The sequence below is a fragment of the Bactrocera neohumeralis genome, chromosome 4 (genome assembly GCF_024586455.1).
Source record: "Bactrocera neohumeralis isolate Rockhampton chromosome 4, APGP_CSIRO_Bneo_wtdbg2-racon-allhic-juicebox.fasta_v2, whole genome shotgun sequence".
In the NCBI taxonomy this organism is placed as follows: Eukaryota; Metazoa; Arthropoda; class Insecta; order Diptera; family Tephritidae; genus Bactrocera; species Bactrocera neohumeralis.
In genome coordinates this window covers 79,237,399-79,257,116 of record NC_065921.1, presented here as the reverse complement: position 1 = coordinate 79,257,116, position 19,718 = coordinate 79,237,399, and positions in this window count along the sequence as shown.

The window sequence follows — 19,718 nt, the reverse complement described above, 5'->3', positions numbered from 1 at the left end:
GTAAATATGCATACTCATTAGGGTGATTCAAAAATTTTTTTTTTTTTCAATTGGTACTCGCAAAAATAGCCTAGACACCTCTAAGAAAGCCTCTCCAAAAATCTATTCATAAAATTTTTTTTTCATTGAGTTATAAAATTCATAAGAAAAAAAAATTTTCCCAAAAATAATCAAATTTCAACCGTTAATATCTTTTAAATGTTTGGGTTTACGAAAAAATCATAAAAGACCGTATTTTAGATCATTCAATTTCCTACAAAACCTAATTAACAAGATATTTTTTCAAGTAGTTGGAAGCGAGATATAAATTTTTCTATATGATAATAAGAAAAAATAGAGAACCGTTAGGCGGAGGACCTTCCCGTTAAAATTAAAAACTCATATTTGGAGAGGCTTTCTTAGAGGTGTCTAGGAACCTATTTTTGCGAGTACCAATTGAAAAAAAAAAAAAAATTTTTGAATCACCCTAATACTCATATATTTATAAACATTGCTCCACTGCGCAGTCTCGCTGTCTAACCTGCTTCTGCTTAACCTCAAACATAATATTATTAGAATGTCGCTTAGCTATTGCTGCTGCTGCTGCTGTTGCTGTTGTTGTCATGCATAAATATAAAATTAATTATGCAATCAAATTGAGGCGCGGTCGCTGCAATGCCGTTATGATAAAAGCCAACAGATGTGCGCTACGAAACTTCAACGATATCATTCATTTGTTTTCGACAACAAGAGCGGCAGCAATAACAGGCAAGCTAACAACAGGTTTCTTTTGGCCAATAAGTGCAAATCAATGTTGACTGATTTGGTGCGTTTGTTGCTGATATACTTGTAGATATGTATATATTTTTTAAATCTATTTCATAGTTCGATTCACTCGCTCGCTTCTGCTGAGGCTCAGCTGATCGCTTAACTCTATGGGTGTATATTTGTTGACAGAAGTCTTTGTTTGATTGTTTATTTAATTGAAAATGCCCATAAGAAGCATAGTGAATGAAGCGCTTCGAACACAAAGGCATATACACATATACTTATGTACAATATATAATATTTGTATGAATATATGTATATTCACAAGTATTGTGTTTAAATGATTGACGTTACCAAGTCGTTGTTTATTTAGCTGATTATTTGCATACTTGACTGACAACCACTTTCAAAAACTTGCAGAAAAGCATATCGTAAATACACGGCTTATATGAATCGAAATTATATTTTATTGGCATTTCAATTAATACAGCGTTTATTTGCCTCAAATACTTTAATTGTGCAAGCAATTATTTAAATTGCGCTACTAAAATCGGCTATAAAATCTACTTAGCAGCATTGCTTCATTAACTTCATTCAAAAATTGCCTCATTTTTTGTCCATTTTTCTTTTTACTTTTTTTTTCAAAATTAGATAACAAAATAATTTTGATTAAAAATCGAATTCGCACAACTTTGCCGCACGCCACTTCAGTTTAGTGCGGTTCAAATGTTGTTAAGCGTGCAGATCAAAGATATGTAAATGCAACTTCCGCTGCGGAACTTTTGTGATGAACTAGGCGCTGCCGTTCACTGAGCTACAAGCTAATTTTGCTAGAGTTTTTTTTTTGGCAAGCAATAAAGACAATCAGAAACGTGTGGGTCAAAACGTGCGCTTGATTACTCTTGCTGGTCTAGCCGACCTGACATTAATATATGTATGTACATTAGGTTGATTCAAAAAAAAATTTTTTTTTTTTCAATTGGTACTCGCAAAAATAGGTTCCTAGACACCTCTAATTATTATGAATGATGAAACACATAGTGATATTTCGATTAAGTTAAGCGTTTACGAGATATTCATCGTCAAACATCAATGCATATTAGGGTGGATCAAAAAAAAATTTTTTTCCGTTTGGTACTCGAAAAATAGGTTCCTAGACACCTCTAAGAAAGCCTCTCCAAAAATCTATTCATAAAAATTTTTTTTCATTGAGTTATAAAATTCATAAGAAAAAAAAATTTTCCCAAAAATAATCAAACTTCAACCGTTAATATCTTAACGGTTGGGTTTACGAAAAAATCATAAGAGACCATATTTTAGAGCATTCAATTTCCTACAAAACCTAATTAACAAGATATTTTCAAGTAGTCGGAAGCGAGATATAAATTTTTAGATCTGATAATAAGAAAAAATAGAAAACCGTTAGGCGGAGAACCTTCCCGTTACAATTAAAAACTCATATTTGGAGAGGCTTTCTTAGAGGTGTCTAGGAACCTATTTTTGCAAGTACCAATTGAAAAAAAAAAAAAAAAAAAATTTTTTTTTGAATCACCCTAATGTACATATGTATATACATATATAAATATTTATAAACATTTATAAATATGTATATTCACCAAACAACTAAAACATTTCAAAAATTGAAAAACATCAAAAATAAAATTGAAGGTGGCAACGCCAATAACTGTAGCGCACGCAAATTTATCGATATACCCTTCGATTTGTTAATGAAAAATATACAAATTTTCGAAATGTCAGATTTTTTGCACATTTTCGAATAGTCACGTTGTATTTTGAATAAAAAAGGAAAAACGTTAATCTTTTTTGACCTGAAGCTTTAATACACTTCACGGGTACATTTATTAAAACATAAAGCGTGTATAAAGGTATTTATCTCGATTTTGATCAGTCAGCTTGTAGTGATCCGATATAAACAATATTTCCGAATATTATGTATTATTTATTATTATATTATTTATGTCAAATTTCGTGAAAATATCCAGTAAAAAAAAAAGTTTATCTTACAAGCTAGACCATAAGACCATAAGAAGAGCTTTGAGCCTCCCACAAATTTTGGTATTGTCGCTTTGCAGTCTGATGATAGTTCTCAGCAGATATTCCTTTAAATGCTCACTTTGAAATAAGTTGCATTTTGTAACATTACATCTAGCGCTACCTTCATAGCAGGCTGTTCTCCAGCGACTTCTCCCCATCCTTATATTCTTAGCCGGTACGTGAGCAAAGAAAAAGCTGCCACAAGTGACCTCTGCGATGCAGTGGTCCAAGTTTCCAGGCTCGCAGTTGTTCGAATCCCCTCATGTACCCAGCTTCCCTAAATCTTAGAGCACGCTTCGCAGCCATACACCTGCCGACAATGTTCATGTGGGCTATCTTTAAAACGGCATTAAGTACTATTGTTGATGTAGTCCTTAGTACACCGGAGATGTCAATGACGGCCGCTCTTTAGACACACTCAAGCAAGTGTAGCCTTTTAGAACGCCTTCCACCAGACGGACGGTTTTGTAGATCCAGAATACCACCTCTGATGATAGTCCCCATCTTTTCCTTATAGCTGCTCTACAGCAAGATAAGGCAACTGATGCATTCGTAACTCTCTCAATATTTGGCCTCCGTGAAAGCTTTCTCTCAATGATAAGTCCCCAGGTTTGCTCTTTATCAACAGGATGAAGACGTGAACATCCGCGAGTGTGGAAAGGCACGTTTGAAATATTATACCTTCTAGTAAATAAAACCATTTTAGTTTTACATAAGTTGAGAGCTAAGCCCTCTCTATTCGCAAAGTTAGATACCATGCTGAGTTACCCTTCGGTTAGATCGTGGACGGTACTTAGGAATTTTCCTTTTCCGCCAGCGTAGGCTATCACCCAACAGCCTCGTTTCGCGAATTCTTTAAGGGGGTATTCTTGTCTAGGATTTTGAAAAAATCGATTTTTTTTTTGCATATCTTGAAAGTTTAGACTTTCAAAAATATGACCTTGGAAGGATTTTTCAAAATTCGACTTATTTTCGGAGATACAGCCGATTTTGTGACGTGGCGTCCGCGTTCACTAGAATTGTCTCCTAAACTTTAAACGCGTTTTTCTCAAAACTGACTTTTTCGGAACGATACCCACGATTTCTCAGGTTCTACTGGACCGATTTACTTGAAATTTTTATAGAGTCTTTTTTATAGGCTTGGCTATGGTTGAAACTAGCCCCATCCCCAAATTTTTATTTTTATTATTTTTAAAAAATACGAAATATTCAGGAAAAGTGATCCAAAAAAACTTTTTTTTTCAGGCAGTCGCCATTTTGTGAAAAAAATTTTTTTCCACTTTTCCGTAGTTCCGGCCATTGCGACATTATTCTAGATTAATAATCTTTTTTTTTTTTGGTTTCAGATAACTAGTTGAAATCATGAGTATGGTCACGTGGAAATTTTTAGAGACCCCCCACTTCGTCAGCTCATAATTTTTGAAATTTTTTACTTTTTTAGTTTTTAATTTTTTTCTGTACTCTTCTAAAATTAACAAATAACTAATAAAAAAAATGGATACTAAAAATATTAATTGCCTTTTTTTACGACACTTTAAAAGTTACCTGAAATTCATGCTTCTAGACCAGAATACCCCCTTAAGTAGGTCATTAACCACTAAGATCCAAAGCAGTGGGAAAAGCACTCCACCTTTCGGAGTTCCCCTATTAAACTTTCATTTCTCTTTGCACTTTCTTACCCCGCTACAACTGTTCTGTCACAAAAAAGACTATTTATGAGACGCTTGAGGTTCGATTTTACCTCAAAATATTCGAGGGCCATAGGCGGGCGCATTGTTGAAGGCTTCTATATGGAAAAAGGTGCATACAGCAAATTTCTTATGACATACGTAGTCTTAGCTCTCATAACATTTAGATGTGGCTTCATGTAGAACCGTTTTGATCACCTAACAGAGAATTTAACTACATCTACTTACATAGATGACCACCACATGGAATACTAAAATATACAGTGTTCGTATTCAATTCTAATGGTTAATAATACAAAAGTTAAAATAACAAATTCGGTTGACGGTTACTTTCTCACCGCCATCATTTTTGAAGAAATATAGGCCGATAATTCCACCAAGATTTGAAGATAAAATGACAAAACGTCGTTACCTTTCAAATGTGGCAGTTTTGCTTTTTACAAGAGCCAATTGATCTAGAAATGGGCCTTAACTGAACAAAATTTTGGTTGAAAATGCTTAGTTTTGAACGCTTTAAAATTTAAGATATCGACGTTTAATGCATCGTTCAATCACCAGTCCGAGTTGTTGCGAACGGCGCCGAATCGACTCTCCATGGTCCCAGCGACGGCTGCTATATTTTCTTTGCTGCATGCTGGACGTGGTCTATTCGGTCGAATATTTTCCAATAATGAATACTGGGTCTCAAGATGAATGATGGTGTTGCAAGTAGTATGTTCAGTAGGACCATAAGTTGAGCGAAGCGCGCGAACACATTCTTAACAGAACGTGAATTTTCGTAATAAAATTAAAAGATTTGTAAGGGTTGTTCAGGCGTAAGTTTTCCATGATGAAATGACAAACAATACTAAAAAAAATAGCCCGACAGCTTGACACAACACCTGCGTGATCTGTCAAAAAAAGGGCTATTGAAAAACTACTTGATCACCCTTTGTTTTAATAAAATAATCTACTTCCGATTTTAACTGCTTAATCTTACTCAATAAATTACGTAATATCTTCCAAATTATTTATTTTTATTTTTTTGCGGATTTCTCACAAAACATAAATTTCCTGCTAAACTACTTTTGATTGATATTATAAATAAATTAGGTAAACAAATGAAGAATTCTTCCGATTTCTGACAATCAACGCATGTCAATAAATTTAGAATAATCATAAATATCGCAACGCAAAAAGTACTAAATTGGCTTTTTGTAGTAACTGGATTGAAAACAATAGAAACAAATCGCCATACTGTCTGCTGTGAAGTGATCATCAGCGACCGTAGCCAATACACAGCTGCCAAACAAACCAAAACTGTTTCCTGCTGAGAACTAACCGATAATCGAATGTTTTGACTACTGTGAGTGGATATGATTACTTTTTATTTTGATTCAGTGTATAAATTGTGGTTTGATTATAAGAGCTTCTAAGACGATTACAACGTTAGTTCAAGAAAGTGAAAGTAATTTCGGTATACATATGGTTAATCAACCAATCTATTTCCCACATAACGATATTTCCAATGCTATGTTTTGTAGCCACAAAACCAATTCTTTAAATAACTCTTCGAGCATTTCATTCGCTGACAGTTGAATTTATGAAAATTCCAGCCTTCTTCAGTGCTCCATTATCCGCTTTAGTGAGTCTTCTCTCTATTTGTTCATTCGGGAAACCAACTACATTGTATCGTTTTCTTTTAGACACAACAGTGTTCTTTAACTGACTAGAAATTTGACGGAACGACACTTTTTTTTATCAAAGAAACCATGTTGGATGAAACTTTTCGCATTTCGTAAGAAAATACTGATGACTTAATATCGTATGTTTATGAAACTGATTATCAACTAAAATTGAAAGCTCACCCTCGTAGATTTTTTACATAACTTTTGAGGTTATGTGTGTAGGGAGATGCTCGGCATAACCTAGGGGCTCTCTCACACTCTCATGCCCTGGCGCTAGACAGCTATTGTAAGACCAATTCTGTTCTACTGTTGAGTAGTATGGTGGACGGGCGTAGGGAAATCAATCTAGTAGAAGGCAATGGAAAGGGTTCAGCGGCTCAGGACGCTGTGCATAACGTGAGCTTTATGGAACAACTTCAACGGCGGCTCTTGAACTGGTAGTAAGCCTGTCACCTACGGACCTCTTCACTGAAAACTGCGCAGCGAAATCGGCTGCACGACTACTGGCTGCAGGGAAATTTACATATAGATCCGTCGGGCATTGCTCGGTGGGTAATGGCAGTTGTGAAACCACCGACTACATGATCCCACTTTTCAACGGAGTAAGAAGGTTCAATGTAAACATAGAAAAATATGGTTGGAGTAAAGGTATGTTAGCTACGTGCAACACTCTAAAGATTTATACAGATGGCTCGAAAATAGACGATGGAGTTGGTGCGGGAATATACAGTCCAGAGTTAGGCATAAGGTAATCTTTTAAGTTGGAAATCCACTGCAGTATATTTCAAACTGAGATCTTTGCTATTGCGAAAGCCGCGGAGTTAGCCTCTAATGTACCATTAGGCAATTCCAGAGTCAACATCAACGTAGACAGCCAAGCATCAATCAAGGCAGTGACCTCGTATCGCATTTCGGCCAGAAGTGTCTTGAAAAGCAGGGCACCGGTGGAAAGTGTTGCCAGAAGCAAGCAACTTCACTTCTATTCCAGGCCACAAAAGCATCGAGGGCAATAAAATAATCGACGACATTGCCAGGAAGGATGTACGGCTCACCCGAAAACGTGATCAACATTGGAAAACCCATGCATTGTTTATACGACGATCTGAACAGAAGCATGGCAAATAAAATCAAAACCCAATGGAACGAGCTAACTGGATGCAAAACTGCAAAAGTCATGTGTAATACGGTTCTGAAGTACACAAAATTCCTAGTGGCACTCGGTAGAAGAGACCGTAGGAACACGATCGGAATACTAACTGGCCACTGTCTGGTGGTGACACACGCCCGCAGGATGGCGGCGAAGACTACAGAAATGTCTAGAGCAGGACGCCAGCGAAACAATGGATCATCTCTTGTGCATTTGTCACGCATTGGCGAGACTACGTTGTAAGCATCTGAGGACCACACGTTGTGATACACTATCCTAAAGGATGACTACTCTTCATGGACCTAGATACTGAACTCCATCTGATATCGCAAAGAACCAAAACTGGTCTATGCGTGGATTATTGACCTACTAGTATAACCTAACCTAACATCTGAGGTTATGTGACAAGCAAGCCACCAATGAAATGTTTGAAGTTTACGAAGACAATGCTGTATCAGTTCGTGTAGCACAACAATTGTTCACTCGCTTCAGTTCTAGAAATTTCGATGTGAAAGATGCACCTCACTCTTGTTGACCTATCGTTGAAAAAGTCGATGAAATAATGGAAAATATTGACCAGGACCGTCACATAAGCAACCATGACATCGCTAAGGAACTTAACACTCATTATCGAATCGAATTTTGAACCATTAAAAAAAAGCTGGCTACAAAAACAAGCTCGATGTTTGGTTACCACATGAATTGTCTGTGAAAAATTTAATTGACCGAATTAACATCTGCGATTCTTTGCTGAAACGAACTCAAATCGAACCATTTCTGAAGCGAATGGTAACAAGAGATGAAAAGTAGATCAAATACGACAATAATGTGGGAAAAAGATCATGGTCCAAGCGTGGTGAAGCTCAACAAATGGTCGCAAAGCCATGATTGACGCCTCGAAAGGTTCTGCTAAGTGTTTGGTGGAATTGGAAAGGAATCATCCACTAAGAGCTGCTCTAGCCTGATCGAACGATTGATTCTACATTTTACTGTCAACAACTGATGAGATTAAAGCAAGCAATCAAAAAAACCGACCAGTACTGATCAACAGAAAGGGCTTCGTCCTCCATCAGGACAACGCTAGACCACACACATCTTTGATGTCTTGGCAAAAACTGGTAGAGCTTGGCTGGGCAGTTTTGTTGCATCCAGCATATAGCCCTGACCTTGAGCCATTGGACTGTCATTTGTTTCGGTCAATACAGTACTCCCTTAACGGAATAAAGTTGGCTTCAAGAGAAGCCTGTGAAAATTACTTGACGCAGTTTTTCGCCGACAAACCAGAAAAGTTTTACACTGATGGAATAATATTTCCAGCGAAAACTGATACATATTTGGTTTATTAAAGTTCATTATAAATGTATAAAAATAAGTTGAAGTTTGACTAGAAATACGAAAATCCTTTTCCACTACCCAATATTTTAAAATAGTTTGAAAATTAGCAAACATAAACTCATTATGTTTTTTATTCACATGTCAGAGTATCTCAAAGTTTTTAGCCACAAAAATATCAAAATTTGAACCCATATTATATTTCATTCACTGTCAGAAATCTCAAAAATTTTGACATACTTAATTTTTTAAAATATATCGCAATAAATTAGTAACAAATATCATAAAATAATGGTCACTTATTCATATAACCCTACATAGGCATTTCATATCATAATTTTGTAAAAAGTAGGTATAAAAAGTCACATGGAATCGTCCCAGCGAAAATCATACTGTTATAAATAACGACAATATGACTGTTAACTGACAGACATAACCTCATAAATTACAAAAATTGCTTGCCTACCATTGGAGAAGGTGTTTGACCTTGAAATGTTTTGCGTTTGAATAGACTATGTTCATGTGAAATCATGTCATTAAAGTTGAAAAAAACAATTTTTAAAAAAATTTTGAAATTTTTTTCAAATGTTTTATAATTTTATTATGAATCATGTACATAAATTAGACCACTGAGCGACATTTTGCTGCAAATTTATATGCTTTGAAAGTGCGAAATTATAACAAAATGCAATAAATTTTGTTTTTCTCAACACAGTCGGCTGAAATAGCCAACAAAACGCTGACAACTTCAATAAAAACCAAAATAAATGTTGTACGGATTACAACAACATCAAAATAATACAAATTATTGCAAATAATAAAACTGTTAAAGATAACTTAAGAAGCCGCTCACTTGCGTAGCAGGCAAAGAGTAGAATGCAGAGTCACAGCAAAGCGAAAACAACAACAACAATAACAAATACGAAAATTGCATAAATCAAAGTAACTGACACTCATAGTAAACAAAGCCAGAGCCAAAGCGGAAATAGATGAAAACAAACTCATACATATGTATAACTGTATTTACGATTGTAGGTGCGCACGTCTGTTTGTTTGCTTATCAACGCATGGATAGTAGTTAGCAGTTTAATGAATAATAATTAGCTGCGTGTGCGTAAGAGAACGTTAGCGCGTGGCTGATTGCGAACAGCGGTAATAATATAAAACAAATCCAATAGCAACAACAACAACAAGAGAATTAGCAAAAATCGCGTTATAAGATAGGCAAACGCTGAAGGTCACTTGCGCATTTAATTACGAGTTTTAATAAGCAAGCAAATTTATATATTTATTTGTGAACATTGGTATGTATGTATGTTGGTAAGCATGAATGAATGCGTGTAGCACAGCTCGTAGTTATTAAATTATTGCTGTAATGCTGTATTGCGGCCATTCTAATACGTGAGAAAGGAAGTTACAATTTGGCAAACTGCCACAATGCAAGATGTTGAGTAAACACATACAAAAGCACTTGCGTGTAGGCATGTGTGTCTAGTAAGGTGTGAAAATAATTATAATAAATTATTGCATTTATTTTTAATTTATTTTTTCATATTTGATTCGGCATTTTGGTGTAAAGAAAACCAAAAAAATATATATATATTATAGAAATCTTCACTAATAATTAAAGAAGTAAAATATAAATATGAAATTCTTCGACGAAATAGTCTCAAAAAAAGTATTCAAATTAAAAAAAAATTTAATTAATTAATTAAATTGTAATAATTCACAAAAAAGTGTAATAATTCAGCATTATATTCGAAAAAAAAATAATTAAAAAATCCAAATATTAAATTGAATTCAATTTTTCAAAAATATATTACACGTATATAAAGTAACAGTAAATTAAATAAAATAACGAAATCATTGAATTAAGAAAATTCGAAAAATTATAAAAACTATACACAAAAAAAATACAAAAAAAATTAATTAATTTTAAAAAATTTAATTAAAAAAATTAAAAACTACAAAAGAAATATTATTTTTTTCACAAAAAAAAAAATAAAAACAGAATTTTATAAAAAAACTTAAATTAAATTATATAACTTAGCAATAGAATTAAGATAATTCCAAAAATTAAAAAAAAGAAGAATTAAAAGCCCATCCAAAAAAAATTGGAACTTAATAAATTTCAAAAATCACAAAAAAAATTTTATTTTTTTTTGCACAAACAAATCTAAAAAACTAAATTAAGAAAAAAAATTAATTTAAATTTAAAACCCAAATATCTTAATTTAGAAAATTGTAGTCATGAAAAAATTAAATTAAATTAAATAACAAATTAAATTAACTTAAGTTATTAAAATGAATTAATTAAATTTTCTCAAAGAATTTAATTTAGTTTTAAATGAGTTTTACAATTCCAAATATTAAAATTAAAAAAAAAAAAAAATTTTTATTGAAAATTAAAAAAATCAATTTGTGGCAAAAAAAATAAACAGAATTACGATAAGATAAAATAAATTAATAAAATTTTTTCAAGTTATTAAAATAATTAGTTTTAAATAAATCTTACAATTCCAAATATTAAAATTAAAAAAAAAAATAAAATTTTTAATTTAAAATTAAAAAAAAATCAATTTGTGGCAAAAAAGATTAAACAGAATTACGAAAAACAAATTAAATTTAAGGCACAACTATATACATATGTATATATATATACATATTAATTTCCAATAAACTTTTTTCACAAATAACATCCAAAAGAGTATATTTAATTTATATACATTTTACAAACCCCAAAATATATTTTTTTTATCAAATCTAATATATCAAAAAATTAATTCCAAAACTAATCAGACAACCAATTCTGTTCACAAATTAAATTAACTAAATTTTTTTACAAATAACATTCAAAAATTTAACTTAATTAATTTCACAATTCCAATATTTAATTTTTTTACAAAATAAAAAACCAAAAAAATATTAAAATATCTAATTATTAAAAAAAGTCAATTTGTTGCAAAAAAATTAAATTAAATAATTTTTTTTTTAATTTATACGAATTTTTCAATTTACAAAAATCAAATAATTTATCAAATTTTATGTATCAAATAATTACATTAAAAGTTATTCAAGCAATCACAAAAAAAAGGTTATTAGAAAAAAAAATTTATTTAGAAAAAAAAACGTATTAAAATTATAAAACATTTTAAGTGTTTAAATTATTATAAAAAAAATCGTATTATGAAAAATCAATTGTTTTCACAAATAACATCCAAAAAATTTAATAAAATTTTAAATAATTTTTATAAGTCCAGAAATTAAATTTTTTTCCATAAAGAATAAAAAAAAAATTAATAAACGTAAATAAAAATTAAAATAAAATCAATTTATTGGCAAAAAACAATTAAATTGAATTCAGAAAATAAAATTAGTTTAATTTTTAAACTCAACTATTATACACTTGCGTATTAAATTAAAATATTTTTTTTCCAATTGAAATGTAAAAAAATTTATTCAATTTATATAAATTTACAATTCCGAAAATTGAAACTTTTATCAAAATAAAAATATGAAAAAAATAAATCAGATTTTTAACAAATAATCAATTTTGTTTCAAAAGAGTTTAGTTTAATAAACTAAAAAAGTTTAGTTAAAAAAAATTAATATAAAATAAAATCCCATTTCTGTAGGTATGTATATTATTTAAAAAAAAAAAATTCATTATGAAAAAAAATAAAAATTTTTCACAAAACACATCCAAAAAATTTTATTTAATTAGAATAAACTTTATAATTCTAAAAATTTATATTTTTACAAAAAAACTCAAAATGAAAATTTAAAAATTTACTTAAAAATAAATTTATCTTTTCACAAAAATATCTTAACATTGAATTAAGAAAAAAAAAATAAAGTAATCAAAATTACAACAAATATATTCATTAAAAAAAAATTCTAAATAGGAAAACATAAAATTATTGAATGAAAAGCACCAAAAAAAATATTGATTTTAAATTAATTTTACAATCCTAAAATTAAAAAATCACGAAACAAAAATCAAGAATGACAATATACAAGCATTGTACACATATACATATACATACATGTATGTAAACATATGCATATACATACATACATACATATTTTCATATATTGAAACAGTGCAATTTATGCACACACACAAACACAAATAGAACACAATTTCAACAGTGTTGCACACTAACGCCACGCAGCAAAGCAGAAAGAGAAAAGCGAAAAAAAAAATTTGAAAAAAAAAATTAAAACAAAGAATATAATGGACCAGAGGTGACGAGCGTCACTTTTCCAACAAAATGAAACCCAAAACACACAACTCACACGCATACGTGCACACGTGACCACAGCGGGCGGAGTGTCATAAAACAAACCAAATATGCATATGTTTGCTTTAGCTCGCCAGTTACACGCACGCACTCACACATACACACAAACGCGGTTGTGTATGTGTTTGCGCACACAAAACGCTCCGACGCGAAACGCTTTGTTTGCTTATTTGCATTTCACGTGCTAGTGTGTATGTGTGTGTGCCATAATCGCAATGCGTTCTCATGTTTGCACATTTGTTATTGCTTTTCACTTTTTCCATTTTCCATTTTTTCTGTTTTTACTTTAGATTCCAACAGGCTGAACCTCAGGGCAAATATTGTGTCAGCGCAGGCGGCGCATTTCTAAATGGAATATGCAAAATTCTCTGCAAGTGTGTGTGTTTGTATGTGTTTGACCACATTCCGCGACAAGATTTTATTTGACAAATGTTTGTTTGACCATTTTGGGCTACTACAACAAGAAAGGTGGACCATGTGGGTGCACATATCGGTAGTTTCTTTGATGTTCGTGAGGAGAAGAGTAACTAAGTCAACTAAGAGAGGCTTTTTGTTTTTAATATTTTATAGCAAATGAAACTTTTTCACAGCAGAGCCTTAGTAGTATTAATTTAGCTACGGCCTCCAGCCTCGATACATAATTATTTTGTTGCTTTATTGTGGAAATATAATTCAATATGTTTCAATGTAGTTTTAGAAAATGATACTTTGATCGAACTGCCTTCTGAGATTTCGATCTCGTAACCTAGGCAGTATCTCTATAACATTTTTCTATTAAAGTTAATTTTAGTAGGTTTGGTACTGACCCGACTCCAAAGGTAGGTAGGTAAGTAGAGTGACTGTCTGATGACGCACCTAAGTATACCTTTAGGAGGCCCATGATGAACTCCGAAACTTCAGTCATCAATGGTAACTGATATACCAATCTGAATCTCAGTGACATATTCAGACATTAAATAATAGAATTCAACCAACGTGTACATGAGATTTAAAAAAAGTCTGTTACACAAAAGGGTCTTGGCAACAAATATGAACACCCAAATTTACTTCGCTTAATTTGACATAGTTGGAATTATCAGATTTAGGTCTAATATGCACCGTTTTTTTATTGTTGTCATTTTGAAGTTAGTTTCCTAATGCCACCACCATAAAAGCTTTCTCTCGAATTGATATAAAACTGGGGCAGCCGATTTTCACAAGCTTTTTTTCAGGCGAGTTGTTCACCAGCAAAGGCAATCAGCTATAGGCAGGATCTCTCAGTGTCTGGTCTTGACTATAAGATGGAGGCATAAAAACCAAGCTTTCAGTTCTAACGATGTAAATGGCCTGTCGTGTTCCTTTTGGAACACAGTTTCTCTCCTATTCTCTAAAGCAAGTTACTTTGCTTCCTTCAGAGGGTCCAATTGTTGACAGTACAGGTCTGAAGGTTAAGAATTTGGGCGTAGCTCTCCTACCTCAGCTCATAGTAGATGATTCACCGCCAATACCAACAAACTTTTAACTAAACCTTCCTAACGGTCATTCTTAGCTCGACCAACGTGCGCACCAGTTTACTACGATTCGACTACGAGAGTAACCCACTTTTCATCACTAGTAACCAGCCCATTGGTTTTCGGAAAGTGCAAAAGAACAGCTGGTACGACGAGGAGTGCCGTGTCGCAGCGGAGATAAAACAGGCTGCCTACCTCGCAACGTTACGATCGACCACTACACGTGCGGGATGGGATAGATACCGAGAGTTGAAGAGGGAAGCGAGACGCATTTGTAGACAGAAGAAGAAAGAGGCCGAAATGCGTGAGCTGGCCGACATAAAGAAAAAATGCGGCGGCTTACAGAAGGTTTCAAGACCGGAGCTTCTAGAACCCCCAAAGGTGATCTAGTGACCGATGCCCAGAGCATACTTAAATTATTAAGGGAACACTTCACCAGCCTGCTGAATGGCAGTGAACGCACAACACCAGGATTAGGAGAACCCGATTCCCCAATCGATGACGATGGAGCAGACGTTCCATTACCCGACCATGAAGAAGTTCGAATAGCAATTGCCCGCCTGAAGAACAACAAAGCGGCAGGGGCCGAATGGATTGCCGGCCGAGCTATTCTAACACGGCGGCGAAGAACTGATAGGGAGCATGCATCAGCTTCTTTGTAAAATATGGTCGGACGAAAGCATGCCCAACGATTGGAATTTAAGTGTGCTATACCCAATCCATAAAAAAGGAGACCCCACAATCTGCGCCAATTACCGTGGGATTAGCCTCCTCAACATCGCATATAAGGTTCTATCGAGCGTATTGTGTGAAAGATTAAAGCCCACCGTCAACAAACTGATTGGACCTTATCAGTGTGGCTTTAGACCTGGAAAATCAACAACCGACCAGATATTCACCATGCGCCAAATTTTGGAAAAGACCCGTGAAAGAAGAATCGACACACACCACCTCTTCGTCAATTTCAAAGCTGCTTTCGACAGCACGAAAAGGAGCTGCCTTTATGCCGCGATGTCTGAATTTGGTATCCCGCAAAACTAATACGGCTGTGTAAACTGACGTTGAGTAACACCAAAAGCTCCGTCAGGATCGGGAAGGACCTCTCCGAGCCGTTCGATACCAAACGAGGTTTCAGACAAGGCGACTCTCTATCGTGCGACTTCTTCAACCTGCTTTTGGAGAAAATAGTTCGAGCTGCAGAACTAAATAGAGAAGGTACCATCTTCTATAAGAGTGTACAACTGCTGGCGTATGCCGATGATATTGATATCATCGGCCTTAACACCCGCGCCGTTAGTTCTGCTTTCTCCAGGCTGGACAAGGAAGCACAGAAAATGGGTCTGGCAGTGAACGAGGGAAAGACGAAATATCTCCTGTCATCAAACAAACAGTCGTCGCACTCGCGACTTGGCTCTCACGTCACTGTTGACAGTCATAACTTTGAACTTGTAGATAATTTCGTCTATCTTGGAACCAGCGTAAACACCACCAACAATGTCAGCCTGGAAATCCAACGCAGGATTGCTCTTGCCAACAGGTGCTACTACGGACTGAGTAGGCAATTGAAAAGTAAAGTCCTCTCTCGACGAACAAAAGCCAAACTCTATAAGTCGCTCATAATTCCCGTCCTGCTATATGGTGCAGAGGCTTGGACGATGACAGCAACCGATGAGTCGACGTTACGAGTTTTCGAGAGAAAAGTTCTGCGAAAGATTTATGGTCCTTTACGTATTGGCCACGGCGAATATCGCATTCGATGGAACGATCAGCTGTACGAGATATACGACGACATTGACATAGTTCAGCGAATTAAAAGACAGCGGCTACGCTGGCTAGGTCATGTTGTCCAGATGGACGAAAACACTCCAGCTCTGAAAGTATTCGACGCAATACCCGCCGGGGGAAACAGAGGAAGAGGAAGACCTCCACTCCGTTGGAAGGGCCAGGTGGGGAAGGACCTGGCTTCGCTTGGAATATCCAATTGGCGCCACGTAGCGAAAAGAAGAAACGACTGCCGTGCTGTTGTTAACTCGGCTATAATCGCGTAAGCGGTGTCTACGCCAATTAAGAAGAAGAAGAACCAGCCGTTTCAGAAGTAGATTCAATTTGTTGCAATTCAGCAGCTCTTCGCAGATAGAAAGTCGATCTGTTAGGTTTTTTTATGTTAACTTATGTGACACTCACTCGTCGAGCCACTTTTTTATTTAAATGTTTCAAATTTTTTTTTCGCTATTTAGTTTTTGGGCAGTCGAAGCCTTAATGATCGAACTCATCGGTTTACCTTTTTTAATCTTCGATATCACACTTACCACCTCGGAAAAGGTACAAGCTCTCACTAAAGGTGGTGTTTTAGCTCTACAAAACCGTTGTCAAGCAAATAATCCTCTGTGACGTATTCGCCCCGGTGAAGGTGCACTCGAAAAGGTTGCAACTTGCTAAAAAGCCAAAACGTGTCCAAAGAGTGGCTGTCATAGGCATCTCCGGTGCACTAAAGTCTACAACAAAAATAACCCCTAATGCCATTTTACACGTAGCACCGGTGGGCATTGTCGGCAGGTGCATTGCTGACAAATGCGCTGTAAAGCTCAGAGAAACTGGGCATATGAAGAGGTCCGAACATGAACACGTCGAAATTCGCTTTTCCTTCAACTGCATTCTTGAAAAACAGTATCACTGCACTGCAGAGGCTACTTGTGACAGGTTCCTCTCTGCTTACATACTGACGAGTGATATGTGGCTGCTACGAAGTGCAACCTCATTCAGCGATGTCAACATTCACCCCGGCAGTAGGCCAGCAATACCAGCGCTGAGGTCACTAACTGTGTGCTCTCAGCTAGTCAAGGAGTGTCTGTCTGAACTATAAATAGATAGAGCTTTGTAAAATCTTATAATCTATTATATAAGAGTTTTAGATAACACAAGGGACCGGAGATCTTAGCTGTTTAAATGAGATCCCTGTCAGAATCAACCTTATAATGATATCTATAGGACGACAGAGACGACAAAACTAAAATTTTTCGTTATTGACAGTTATTATATCAGTTCGAATCCACTATTTTATACCAAGCTTTCCAAAAGCTTCAAAAGACTGCGAAAATCTAATCCAGTTCGTCGCTTTTAACGAAGTCAATGAAAACTAGTAAATTCTGTACCATTTCATAGATTCACTTAATTACAAACACACACACATCTACAATTAATAGAGGCACAGCACTACCATCTGCTTGACACCTGCAATCACTGTGCGCCACCTTGGCGTATGAGTAATGCTGGCATAAATTCGAGTGATTGACTACCTGCCTTCCCGCTTAACTGTAGCAAATGAAATATACAAACGAACAAATTGGTATTGCTGCCAACGTACTCGTCCGTAGTCAGTTGAGCAGTGGAACGCCTGCGAGTGTCCTTTTACAGCGAAGTTCGACTTGCAGTCGATATTAGTGCTTGCAACGCCACTTCGCCGGTGATGAGAGCAACGCCAATATTCCAACAGGAACAAGAAAAAGTACTCAGCTGTCAGTCGAAGCTACAAATCGTTATGCAATAACAGCAAAAACAAGGGGCACACTTTACAGTAAGTGACAGTTGTACGCCATGCAACGCAAACAGAAATTAGTAACGGCATGCAGCAGTCACACCACTCGCTGCAGCCTCTAAGGCCACCAGTCAAAATACTTCGCAGAATCTGTGTCTATTTGCTTTCCAGCTGTCAACTTGGACACACTACCTTCAGTTCGGCCGCTCTACATTCTTCCGTTTGTTTATTCATTTGTTTGTTTGTCTAGTCGTCCGTGCGGCTGCACGCCTTTTCGTGCCCACGTCCATTTGCGCCACGTGCAACACAGTGATGAATGTGGCAGCATGTCCAACGGTGTACTTCATCAATCACGCTACGCTGTAGTGCTTGAAGTTAGCTAAATTGAGCTCTGAAATGCCATGTGTAGCGGAGAGTGGCAGCAAACATAACGGTGCATAACTGCAGTTGTACAGGTTTGAGATGATATAAGTAAAAGCAGAAATAATAATTCACGTGGACATTGTGCGGTCTAAGGAATCCACAGCCACTTTCATTAGATGCATTCTTGATGAGAGTAAAGGAGTGCAAGGAATCGGGGCCATTTCACGATGACGACGTGAAGATCTCGAAAAAGTGCGAGTTCAAGAAACTGTTAGGCAGGTAGGTAGAGTGGAATATAATAGAATTGAGAGAGAGAGAGAGAGAATTAAGAGAATTGTGAAATCCCTGAAAGTAAAATCGTATCAACCCTGAATTTGTTATGCTCTCTCCGAACCACTCTTTGCTTCCGCTGAAGTCCATCAATACAAATAGTTATATTTGAGTAACCTCGGAGACATCCGTCCAGAAAGCCTCCACCAATAAATGTGATTATTTTTCTATACAAAGCCTTGCATTTGTGTAGAAGATGTTCTTTAATTTCTCCTTCTTCTACCTCTTGACAGCCTTTCTTTAATTGCAGTGATCTCTTGCGTTGGTCTGGTAGTCGGTAGGTGATTCTGCTAAATTTAAAGACTGTTTAAAGACACAACCTCCTAATCCACTACCTCGTTTGGACCCGTCCGTATATATGCTTAAGCCGGCGTTGCTGTCTATGTCACCCCTTTCCCACTCTTCCTTGGAAGGGAAGGCCGTCTTGGTGGCCGAATTTAAATTCAGTTCTATAGAATTTAGAAAACCAGTGATATTGGAAACTTCAAAGTAACTCTTTTTATGTTACTACGAATCCAGCAACCGAAAAAGTGGATGTTATCAGGATGCTCGAGCTGTGTGATCTTAGTGTATGATGTATAGATCTAAAGTTTTCACTAAGACAATAACAGACAGATAAAGCCCTTTCAACTCATCAATCATTAAGGTAGCAATAGATCTGCTACTCAGGAGTGCAGCCTCCTATAGAGAAGTCACCATTCACTCAGAGAGCACAGCGGCGATACTAGTCTTGAACTCATTTACAGTACGTGCACGGCTGGTGGAGGAATGCCTAACCTCGCTATCAATATCATCGAGTGTCTTTGGAATTAGACTGGTATGGGTGCCGGGCCATAGCGGAATCGCAGGAAATTGTAAAGCTGATGAGCTAGCAAGGAAAGGCACCATAAAACCGCTATCGGTAGAATGGAAGCGGGTCGGTGCTCCCGCATCCTCTTGTGTTCTACTACTAGTTAGCTTCGCTTCGCGGTAGCTTGGCCAGCGCTCGGCCACCATCGATACTTGCGCTGTCGCAAAAGCCTTTTGGCCCAAGATTGATCGCAGAAGATCTAATGATGTC